Genomic DNA, 12,600 nt, shown 5'->3' on the forward strand with positions numbered 1-12,600 from the left:
AGTATGTGTAGATTGGGTTCGTTTTCCCATATGCTTTGCTCCGGATCCGACGCATATATTTCGTGAGTGCCTCCCCTGTTGTTCTCCGGGTACACATCCTCTCTGTTTATTGCAGAGACGTGTATCAGGAGAACAGCGGGGAGGTGCTGCCGAAATTTTGCGTTGGATCCGGAGCATAGCATGGGAAAATAAACCCAATCTACACATACACGGGTGGGATTAGGACCTATCATTACCTATTAGAGTGTAGGTTGCATGGACGTAATAAAATTGACAAAGTAGATCAACTGATGAATATATACATGGTGAATTACATATATAATTGTTGTGTGTCCAGTAGCTCTGAAAGTCAAGATGAGTGACCGTGCTTGGATGTATACCGGTCACACTGGTCAGAACAAATGGAGCGCTGAATGGTTCACAAAAACTAAGGGGTTTGTGCAAGCCGCATTTGCAAATGGCCAAAAGAAAACCTGGTGCCCTATTTCCGGTGCGGCAATTGGGAAAAGAAGACAGAGGCTGAAATGGGGAAACACCTGCAGAAGAGTGGTTTTACGCCCGATTATACGGTGTGGACATTTCATGGTGAGTCTGCCCAACGTGACCGAGCTGAGGTGGATTGTCGTCGCACCGACGAGCATGGTACCGGGATGGAAAACATGGTGCAAGGCTATGATGATGCTCGGGATTCGGACGAGGAGATGGAGGAATCTGCAAAGGCCTTCAATGAAATGTTGGAGTCTTCGAAACGTCCGCTCCACGAGCACACTGAGCTTTGTCAGTTGGATGGCATCTCACAAGTAATGGCTCTGAAGGCTCAGTTCAACTTGGGCAGAGAATGCTATGACGCAATTATGACAGTATTTGGACGCTTTCTACCCAAAGGCCATGTAATGCCTGCAAACCTGTACCAGTCGGACAAAATCCTCCGTGCACTGAAGATGCCCTATGAGAAGATACATGCCTGTGAGAAAGGATGTGCCTTATTTAGGCTTGACTATGCGGACTTGAACTATTGTCCCATTTGCAAGTCTTCCAGGTATATTGTGGTAGACAACGGTATGGGTGAGAAGACACAGACCAAAATCCCCGTTAGTGTTCTTCGGTATATGCCAATCGTACCAAGACTTCAACGTCTTTTCATGGTCGAAGAGACGGCCAGACAGATGACATGGCACAAAACAGGCAAAAGAACCGAACTAGATGCAGATGGGAATCTGATGATGGTACACACATCGGATGGTGTTGCGTGGAAAAAGTTTGATGAATTACATGCTGACAAAGCGGCAGATCCGAGGCATCCTCGAGTCGGCATCAGCACGGATCGGTTCAGTGTGTTTGGTATGACGGCAGCCCAATATAGTTGTTGGCCCGTATTTGTCTTTCCACTCAATCTCCCCCCCGGACAGATTATGCAAAGAAAGAACATTTTCCTGACGTTGATAATTCCAAGACCCAACTATCCGGGCAAAAATATGAATGTGTACATGCAGCCGCTTAAGGACGAATTGCAAGAAGCTTGGGATAATGGGTTCAAGACATACGACACCTTTAGCAAACGGAACTTCATAATGCGTGTCTGGTACATGTACTCGACGCATGACTTGCCGGCGTATGCGCTATTCGTTGGCTGGTGTGTGCATGGAAGGTTCCTGTGCCCCACATGCAAGGGAGCTCTTGAGTTTCGTTGGCTTCAGGCCGGTCGCAAGTTTTCTTGCTTCGACATGCATAGACAGTTCCTGGATCCTCGCCATAAGTTCAGGAAAGACAAGAAGAACTTCATCAGGGGTAGAGTTGTCAAAAACTCTGCACCACCTCTATTGACAGGCCAACAGACCCTGGATCAGTTAAACGCTCTCGAGCCAGATCCACAACGTCCAGGGTACTTCAAGGGGTATAATACTAAGCACGCGTGGACTCACAAAACATGCTTATGGGATCTGCCTTACTTCAAAGACCTCCTTTGCCCACACAACATCGACGTGATGCACACTGAGAAGAATATCGCCGAGGCACTTTTTGGTACATTGTTCGGCATAGATGGGAAGTCAAAGGATAATACTAAGGCTAGAGTCGATCTGGAGGCGCTATGTGATAGGCTGTTACAAAACATGAAAGAACCGAAAGGAAAGCAGAACTGGACGAAGCCAAAGGCATGGTTCAATCTGGGAAGGCCAGCTGTGAGGGAAATTCTCTTGTGGGTGCAACAGCAGTTGATGTTCCCCGATGGGTATGCAGCGAATCTAAAGAGGGGAGCAAATCTTGATAAACTGAAGATATTTGGTCTCAAGAGTCATGATTGGCACATATGGATTGAGCGGGTAATGCTGGTGATGTTGCGCGGCTTCATCCCTGAGGATGAATGGCTAGTACTGGCAGAACTCAGCTATTTCTTCCGTGTTCTTTGTGCGAAAGAACTATCACCTGGCGTGCTAGAAGAAATGGAAGAGTTGGCGCCGGAGTTGATCTGCAAGTTAGAGAAGATCTTTCCACCGGGCTTCTTTAATCCAATGCAGCATTTGATTTTGCATCTGCCGACCGAGGCAAGATTGGGGGGGCCCGTGCAAAATCGTTGGTGCTACCCAACTGAGAGGATGCAGAAGACGCTTCGAGAAAAATGTAAAAATAAACGTAGAATTGAAGCACCGATGGCTGAGGCATTCATCACAGAGGAGGCGGCAAACTTCGTAACAGCGCACTACGAAGCCAAAAATCGTCATTTGCATAATCCAAAGCCTCGGTACAATGCTGACGAGCCTAAAAAGGGTGGATCCAACCTCAGCCTATTCAAAGGGAATCTCGCACCAGCTAGTGTTTCACATCCAGTATCTTTGGATAACGAAGAATGGCAGACCATTTCGTTGTATATCTTCAACAACCTAATAGAAGTGCGGCCGTACATCGAGTAAGTTCTCGGTACATTGTTTCGCAACTTCTATTTCCGTTGAACTACTCTTATTCCTAGATATGTCATACAGTCGATACGTCACCATATTCTCGTATGGAGCGGAGATCAAAAAAGATTCCATCGAAGAGTATGAGCTTCTCGCAAAGCAAGGAGGTGGCTATCCCGGTTTCATCTCTTGGTTCAAACAAACGGTAATTTCTATTAGACAATTTCATTTCATTCGCTAATTTGTGCATAATGCAACAATCCTTTCATATTAAACTTGTAGGCTAATTCAGAGTCTATGGACGCCGAATTGAGACAAGTCGCTAATGGTTTTGACTATAAGGTCCGTTCATTTGACAAGTACGACATCAACGGGTATCACTTTCGTACCTATGGCAAAGAGCTATCTATGGCCGACCGAAAGTCAATAAATTGTTGTGTATCTGCTATCGGCGAAGGAGGTACCGAGTATTATGGGAGAGTTGAAGCAATTTATGAACTTCTGTTCTATGGTGAAAACCCACCGAATGTCGTAGTCTTCAAATGTTATTGGTTTCAGCCGAAGGAGACTAGAAGGACTCATGAACATGTAGGGCTAGTTGAAATAAACCAAAGCACTCATTTAGATGTTCCTGATGTCTATATTATGGCTCAACAGGCGACCCAAGTATTCTATCTACCGTGGGCCTGCCAAACTAATCCAAATCTGAAAGGTTGGGATGTCGTTTATGAAGTGCCGCCACGTGCTAGACTTTCTCCCCCAAAGGAAGAGGATTATGAACCTCACATTAACCCAGACACATATGAAGGAGAATTCTTCCAAGAGACACGTCTTTCCAAAAAGCGTTTCAAGAACCGCTATACCTCACCCCAAAACATTGAAGTAGACAGCGACAATGAATCCGACATCACCCCAGAGGAGGAACAAGAAGAGCCGGAACAAGAAGAGGTTACTGCTGCGGATGACCTGTCAATGCTTGACCGATTACGCCAAGGTGGCCTTGCACATGTTGATGCCAATGAACCCTATGAGCCCGTCATTGATTATAGTGATGATGATGATTATGCATTTATTGATGATACTGATCGAGATTATTAGTAGTGTCAGGTATTACATTTTTTTATGTTGTACTTGATGATGATACACTTAAGTGATACACATATTATTATTCATGTCGGTCTTTTTTTATGTTGTACTAATTTTGTTTACTGTTTGTCATGGCAGGTGTTGAAAGATGGTGGGCGCTGGTCGGGAGCCTGTTCTGAGGTCTTCCATTCCAGACGCACCTCTCCGTCGAGCGTTGCTGGACAGTATGGCCACACCGCCGGGCCCTTCTTTGTCGACCACGGTGCCCAGCAGGGGATGAGGTAGGAAGAGAGGAGGTGGGGCACGTGGTCGTGGGAGAGGAGGTAGGGTGACTGCTACGGCGCCTTCCTCGCCGCCACCCCCAGCCGTTTCACCTGAGCACATGACTGCTAGGGTGGACTCATCCGAGGAGGAGGCTACACGGACTCCGGTCCACGAGCCTCGGGTCCACGGGTCTTGGGCCCACGAGCCTCGGGTCGACTGGCCTTCGGCCCACGAGAGTTCGGCCCACGTGACCCCGGAGGAGCACACGTCCGGATGGGGTACCTGGCCGGATCAGCCCGAGGAGCCGAGTGGCCATGCTGATGATGGCGGGGAGCCGACTGATCTTGAGGAGGAGGGGGCACCGTCTACCAGCGTGGTGCTACACGGCTCCCGTCCATGCCGGTGACCCGCGAGCAGAGGTGGTTTATTTTCCCTGATGGGGAGAGGTACGTAAGTGCATTTAATATTTTTGTACCTTGTGCATTCACGTTTTTTCAAATAACTAATGCGTTGGCCTTGTCATGCTGCAGGGGTTGGGACCACCATCATAGTGTCCGCCGGCCCAACTCCGTCCTTGGAGTTCTTTGCCGGCAAAACTTCCCGGGGTTTGTCACGTTGCCTGGTGAGGGTCGGCTTCCAGAGCTTGGATTGAGCTGGGAGCACTACGTGGCTGCCCCGGCCCCGCCGGATGAGATTATCGACGGCGTCGTGTGCGACACGAGGGCAGACATGGTGATCAGAAAGTTCTGGGTAATTTCTCCTTTACACATTTAAAAATCTTCAACTAGCTAGTTATTAATTGTACTAATCAATATTGTCTCATTTGATTGCAGACATTCTACAGGTGTGAGGAGGGATACGAGGAGGATGCGGCACATGTTATCGAGAACGTCTGCAAGCGCCTACTCCAGAACTTACGGCACGAGGCTCGGGTGCAGGCTGTTCGAGACTACTACGCCTTGCGTGGTATAAAGAAGACCAAGCCGGCGTGTCGCGATAAGTTCCTGAGTAAGGAGCAGTACATGAAGGTAATTCTTAAGGCCTTCTCTACTTAAGTTCCTTCATTTAGTAATTCTTAGCCGTCGCGCTCAAGTTTCTATTTGCTAACTTAGGCGCCTCCGAGATGGTGTGCGGATCGGATGGATTGTTGGGAGGTGTTGGTCGATGAGTGGTGCTCAAAACAATGGCTAGCCCTCCACAAAGAGGCCAAGGACAAACGTGCCCAAATGGAAGGTGTGCCACACCATCAAGGCAGCTCCAACTTATATCAGTTCGGGCGCAACTGGGTATGTGGTTTGCTTCATGATTCATGCAATTCATTCATCATGCTAGCTTGAGCCCTTTAATTACTAATTTTCATTGTTTCTCTCTTTCAGGCACGCTACAATAAGGCGGATAAGGTGCCAGAGGTGTACGACCTGTATGCCATGGCCAACACTGCCTCTTTCAAGAAAGTCAAGGCTTTCTCTCAGTCTGACCTCAATGATGCAAACAACTTCACCAACATCTCCTCCCACAACAAGCTCGTGAGATATAGAGATGAGGGGAAGGCAAGGAAAGGGGAGGACTTTAACCCGAGCCAGGGTCCCATTGATCCAGAGCTGTTGATGATATCCGGTGGCGGGAGGTCCCATGGCTCCATAGCCATTGGAGATGGACTTATCCGTTGTCCTAGCACTCTCCCGGAGATCAAGGCGTGCCAGTCGAGCTCTACTCCTGAGATAAGGCCTCGTGAATGGCCAGTGCAACTCGCCATCAAGGTTAGTGATACGTACTCAGTTATCTTTCTCCATTACATTGTGTGCGCTTCCATCAATGATTACAAATGGTCATGTGAGTGATGTTGCAGGCTGCTATACAGAGTGAGAGAGATAGAACGGAGAAACTTCTGGCGGAGGCGGCGGAGAGGCAGCGGGAGTTGGAGGAGAGGACGGCAAAGATGATGGAGGAGGAGAGGGCACGGAATGACATGCAGGCAAGGGCCATGTACGAGCTCCTTGTGGTAAGTTTCTTCTGCAGATTAGCCAAAACATTCATGTAGTGTTTGTCTCATTACTAAGTAGTATGACTGAGTCGTCAAAACCAAATGTGCAGTCTGTGTGCGAGAAGACAGGTCAGACCGCTCCACCGATGCCAGTGATTGCTCCTGGGACCACGGTGAGTTTTATTTGAATGGACATTACTTGCTAGTCATAACATTTGAGTGTCATCATGCTAACAAGACATTGGAAATGATCTTTGGTGCAGCGTAACTCCAGACAAGCATCGCACGATCCTTCTCCAGCTACCGACACGAGCCACCCCGCTCCTACACCTCCTGGATCTTGGTAAGTTTATCTAGTGTTTTGCTTAACACATGCATAAAGACCTAGACTTAGCTTTATTTCCTCCAATGCTTACCATAATGACCTAGACTTAGCTTCTTCACCTCCAAAATGACTTAATAAGCTTACTGACCTCCAAAACCATCCATTTTACCTAAGTTAGCTCTAAAACGATCTATACTTAGCTTACTTATGTCAACAATTGCATAATTAGCTTAGTTAGCTCATAGACGATCCATTTTACCTAAGTTAGCTCTAAAATGACCCATTTTACCTAGGTTAGCTTATAAATGATCCAGTTCATCCAAGTTAGGTCAAAAATGACCCATTTTACCTAGATTAGCTCCTAAATGATCCATTTTACCTACGTTAGCTTTAAAATGACCCATTTCACCTAGGTTAACTCCAAAATGACCCATCTTACCTAGGTTATCTCATAAACGATCCATTTCAACTAATTTAGCTCATAAACGATCCATTTCACCAAGTTAGCTAAAAAACGATCCATTTCACCTAAATTAGCTCTTAAATGATCCATTTCACCTAAGTTAGCTCAAAAAGATCCATTTCAACTAAATTAGCTCATAAATGATCCATTTCACCTAAGTTAGCTCAAAAACGATCCATTTCAACTAAGTTAGCTCATAAATGATCCACTTCACCTAAGTTAGCTAAAAAAATGATCCATTTCACCTTAGTTACCTCAAAAACGATCCATTTGACCTTAGTTAGCTCATAAACGACCCATTTCAACTAAGTTAGCTCATAAATGATCCATTTCACCTTAGCTAGCTCATAAACGAGCCATTTCAACTTAGTTAACTCATATATGATCCATTTCACGTAAGTTAGCTCATAAATGGCATACTCTTCTTGTTCTAGTCTTCTTCTTGTTCTACTCTTCTTGTTCTAGTCTTCTTCTTGTTCTACTCTTCTTCTTGTTCTACTCTTTTTGTTCTAACTTTCTTATTTTTCATTTTGCAGATTTCATTCACTTGACGAAAGCTTGCATAGATGGAGTGCTCCTTATCTCTTTCTCTGTTTCTTTTGTATCGTTGAACTATGCATGTATCGTTGGATGCCTCTATGTTGAACTTGTTATGTATGATGGAACTATGCATGTAATATATATGGTTGGATGATGAAGTTATGTGTTGGATATCTTATATGTTTGCTCTATAATGGCCTTTTGAAATATATCTATATATGTCATATATATTTGTGATGAAAATTGTTGGATTTAATAAAAAACAGATAAAAGAGCCAATATGCAGGCTCTTTGCCGTCTACCACCGACGGCAACCTGCTCTTTGCCATCTGCCGCGGACGGCAAAGAAGCCACGTGGCATCCAGCTGTGCTTCCTGGGAGCTGACCCATTTGGTCAGTTTGCCTATAGTGGCAGACGGCAAAGACTTTGCCATCAGTGGCAGACGGCAAAGAACCTGCCATGTAGTGACGTGTAGATGACATCATACGGCTGACGGCAAAGACACTAGAAATTTTGCCGTCAGCGGCGGACGGCAAAGGCCTGCCGTTAGCCACTTAACGGACTGACAGCGCAATTATTGTCGTCCGCCGCGCTCTCTTTGCCGTCCGCCGCAGACAACAAAGACTTTGCCATCAGTAGCAGACGGTAAAGAAACTGTTTACCGGAGCCTACGTTGCCAGAGCCTTTTGCCGTCCGTGGCTGACGGCAAAGCTCTTTGCCATCCGCCGTTCATGGCTTTGCCGTCCGCCCTGGCGGACGGCGAAGTAGCTGATTCCTGTAGTGATTTTTTCGGGAATATTTGAGGATTTACTGTGCAAAAATCACCGCGGGAGGAGCTGCCACCTGGCCACGAGGGTGGTGGGCGCGCCCCCCCTATAGGGCGCGCCCCCTGCCTCATGGGCCCATGGTGGCCCTCCTCCACTTATCCCAGCATCCATCTTCTTCCTCTATCTCACACAAACCCGAAAAACCAACGCAAGCATGAGTTCCAGCTACTTTTGCTGTGATTTTCGATCTCCTTGCTCAAAGCACCTCTTGCAAAACTGCTTGCGGAGATTGTTCCTTGGTATGTGACTCCTCCATTGGTCCAATTAGTTTTTGTTCTAGTGCTTTATTCATTGCAAATTTGTTCTACATAGGTGACCATGTTCTTGAGCTTGCATGTCAAATTTATATGGTTCCAAGTAGTTCTAATGCTTGATATAGGCTCTAGGCACTTGTAGGAGTAGTTGCTATCAGTTTTATTGAGTTTGGTTACTTTTATTTTGAAGTTACTAAAAATTTCAGAATTTTTCAGAGATAAACAATATGCTTAGGAAGATGTTCCAAGGTGGTTCCTCTAAGAAGCAAGGACTCAGGATTGCTATGCGTGATGCTGACGAGGATACACCAAGAGACGCTCCAGTACGGCCTTGCGAATGGCCGTCGAAAATTTTTACGGACCGTGCGGGAATTAATGAAGAATTCAAAACATATTTGCGCAATGCCGGTCTTGAGGATTTTGAGGCTAACAAATGCCCCCAGTATCATGATCTCACAAGTTCATTTGTGAGGAGGTTTGAGTATTCATCTTCGCGTAATTCTCCTTCAGTCATGTTTGATCTCTATGACAAATCTTATACCATGGACTTAGAGGATTTCACTTCTGCTTGCAAACTTCCATCATGGGGTAGTGTTAGGGATCCCCCTAAATCTGAATTTAGAAACTTTCTTGCTAGTATAACTGTGGGGGAATCTAGAGATATAACGCAGGCTACCATAGGGAGCATTCACTTTCCTGCTATACATTATTTTGCTCTCTTCATCGGTATATGCATAAATGCTAAGGATGAAGCATGTCACATGTGTGTCCCTGATCTTAGCATTCTTAGGAGTGCTGTGTTAGGAGACCAATCTTATCATATGGGAGCCATTGTAGCTCGTAGGTTGCATCATAATAGACATAATGGAGATTTCTTTCAAGGAATTTATGCCACCCGCTTATGTCATTTTCTTGAAATAGACATTCGTGAGGGTGATACGGAGTTGCCTGGTGCATATTTTGATTATAACTCTTTGGCTTCGCACCAGTTCGTCGAGAGGCCTGGATCACCTCTCTTATACCGCTTAATTTTTGATAAACGACGTGTTTTCCGTATTACTCTCCCTGCTCCTGCCTTCTTTGATACACAGGCAGAAGGAAGATATGTTATTACCAGAGAGGAGACATAAGAGTACGAGAGGAGAGCGGAGGCAGCTCGACTCCACGCTGCAGCTCAGTAGGCGATAACCGTTGCACGTCAGTATGATCCCAACTATCCTTCCTCATCACAGTACGACCCCAAGAACTATTATTATGGATATCTGCCAGGCCAGCCGTGGCCATAGACCAACTTAGGTGAAAAGCCTAAGCTTGGGGGAGTGCGTATTTCTCACCGACATTACATTTATGTTCACACACACTCATTGCTAGATGTCGGTGCTCATACTTTTTCATTGTATTATCCATGCTAGTTTATTTCCTTTTTCCTGCTTTCTTCTTGTGTGCTTGTTAAACCTTAACAAAACCAAAAAAAATTAGTAATAGTTTATTTTTCTGCTGTAGTAGTAATAATTAAAAAGAAAACCCAAAAATATTTCCCGTTCTTCTTTTGCTTGTTGGGAGCTCTCCCGTGTAAATAGTCTTATTTCTTTTCTTTTCTTTGGGGGCCAGTAGGAGAAGACCATAATTAAATTGTTGAAGTGGCTCTTATATGCATTATTGTTGAATTACCCAAGAGCCCATATTTCCTTGTCTTCTCCTGTTTACTGAATGCTCACAGATTCCAGCTTAGTCCAATGCACGTACACTATTATTATTATTCACATCGTTCGGTCGTGCAAGTGAAAGGCAATTATGATGATATATGATGGACTGACTGAGATGAGAAAAGCTGGTATGAACTTGACCTCTTTTGTTTTTGTAAATATGATGAGTCCCGCGTTCTTGATTCAGCTTATTATGAATAAATATGTTTGCAATGACAATTAGAGATCGTAGTTGCTTGTGCCATGCTTGATTAACTATGAGTTATAATAAGAGCTATTAAGATGGTTGTGATGTGGTATGATGGGGTGGTATCCTCCTTTGAATGATTTAAGTGACTTGACTTAGCACATGTTCACGCATGTAGTTGAAACAAATCAACATAGCCTTCACGATATTTATGTTCATGGTAGATTATATCCTGCTCATGCTTGCATCCAATGTTTATTAATTTTAATGCATGTACATGGCTGTTGTCGCTCTCTAGTTGGTCGCTTCCTAGTCTTTTGCTAACCTTTACCTGTACTAAGCGGGAATACTGCTTGTGCATCCAATCCTTTAAACCCCAAAGTTATTCCAGATGAGTCCACTATACCTTCCTATATGCGGTATCTACCTGCCGTTCCAAGTAAATTTGTATGTGCCAAACTCTAAACTTTCAAATAAATATTCTGTTTTGTATGCTCGAATAGCTCATGTATCAACAAAGGCTGTCCTTATCTTCCATGTTAGGCGGGTTATTCTCAAGAGGAGTGGACTCCGCTCCTCACTCACGAGAAAATGGCTGGTCACCGGGATGCCCAGTCCCATGCTTTATGCAAACTAAATCAAAATTAATTGCAAACAAAACTCCCCCTGGGACCTGATGTATGTTGGAGGCACTCATTGTTTCGACCAAGCCATGGATTGATGTTTGTTGGTGGAGGGGGAGTATAAACTTTACCATTCTGTTTGGGAACCGCCTATAATGTGTTTAGCATGGAAGATATCGCCATCTCTTAGTTGCTACGTTGACAATGAAAGTATACCGCTCAAAATTCAATTTATCTCTATTGCAAAATCGAGCTCTGGCACCTCTACAAATCCCTACTTCCCTCTGCGAAGGGCCTATCCATTTAGTTTTATGTTGAGTCATCACCCTCTTATTAAAAAGCACTAGCTGGAGAGCACAACTGTCATTTGCATTCATCACTATTAATTTATGATTGGGTATGACTATGATTGGATCTCTTTTACCATGAATTACAATGTCTAGTCAGTCCTTGATCTTTAAAGGTGCTCTGCATTTATGTTTTGCGGTCTCAAAAAGGACTAGCGAGATACCATCTTGTTATATCATATTATGATTATTTTGAGAAAGTGTTGTCATCCGAGATTTATTATTACGACTTACTAGTTGATTATGCTATTGATATGAGTAATTATGAGACCTGAGAATTATTGAAAATGTGGTTAGTTATGATTTATGCTGAAAACTTGAATGCTGGCTTGACATAGTTACAACAACCAGAGCAAACAGAGTTTGTAAAAGTTTTTCTTTTTTTTCTTTTAGTTTGTCAACTGAATTACTTTGCTGTCTTTACTTTTGTTGCCGCTACCACCACTATCATATTACTTTGCTACTAAACACTTTGCTGCAGATACTAAGTTTCCAGGTGTGGTTGAATTGACAACTCAGCTGCTAATATTTGAGAATATTCTTTGGCTCCCCTTGTGTCGAATCAATAAATTTGGGTTGAATACTCTACCCTCGAAAGCTGTTGCGATTCCCTATACTTGTGGGTTATCAGCTGTCTACTACCTTCCGAGTATTTCTTGATGATAAGAAATAAGCTGAAAATTATAGATAAATAAGTTTAGTACGGACGAACACCAAATATTTTTAAATTAACAACATAAATTACCGAACTTAACAAATTAGCTTGACAAACTCACATCTAGGTAAAACCGGAGGCATATCCACATCCACCCAGATGTCGATATTATCATCATCATCATAATCTTCGGGGCGAATATCAAATCTTATTCGCATTCCCTCCTCAAATCCATATGGCTTGTAGAGAGCTTCCCAATTAGAGCAACCGAAATGGGAGCGATCGACCGCATTGTAGAACTTAACCAGAAACTCATAACCATGTTTAGTTCTTAAGTGAGCCCTCCTCGTCTCCACATTCTCAAAGTCATCTAAACCAAAATCAAGCTTCTCCAATACATATGGTCTAGCATGGCATGTGATGTACTAATCGAATTGAAAAAAA

This window comes from Triticum aestivum, chromosome 6A, assembly GCF_018294505.1.
Source record: "Triticum aestivum cultivar Chinese Spring chromosome 6A, IWGSC CS RefSeq v2.1, whole genome shotgun sequence".
NCBI classification, from domain to species: Eukaryota; Viridiplantae; Streptophyta; class Magnoliopsida; order Poales; family Poaceae; genus Triticum; species Triticum aestivum.